Source organism: Eurypyga helias, unplaced genomic scaffold (assembly GCF_000690775.1).
Source record: "Eurypyga helias isolate BGI_N326 unplaced genomic scaffold, ASM69077v1 scaffold12049, whole genome shotgun sequence".
Taxonomy (NCBI): Eukaryota; Metazoa; Chordata; class Aves; order Eurypygiformes; family Eurypygidae; genus Eurypyga; species Eurypyga helias.
The window spans coordinates 1-238 of record NW_010273976.1 but is presented as its reverse complement, the minus strand read 5'-3'; positions in this window follow the sequence as shown (position 1 = coordinate 238).

Here is a 238-nt window from a genome sequence, read left to right as displayed (position 1 = left end):
ACCCGGCCCGCCCCCTTCCCCGGGATGGCGGGGGGACAGGGACGGGACTTCCGCCGAGCCCCACGCCAAGGGACCAAGATGGTCTCTTGGGAAACCGCTGGGGTGAGTCAGGCTCGGCAGGGACAGGGACAGGTTTGGGGTGAATCACCAGCCCCGAGAGCCAGGCGGGCCCATGACTCGCTGCCCCTGGAATTCGGGGTGCCAGGACGGGGTGAGGAGGCAGCAGGTGCTGCAGCAG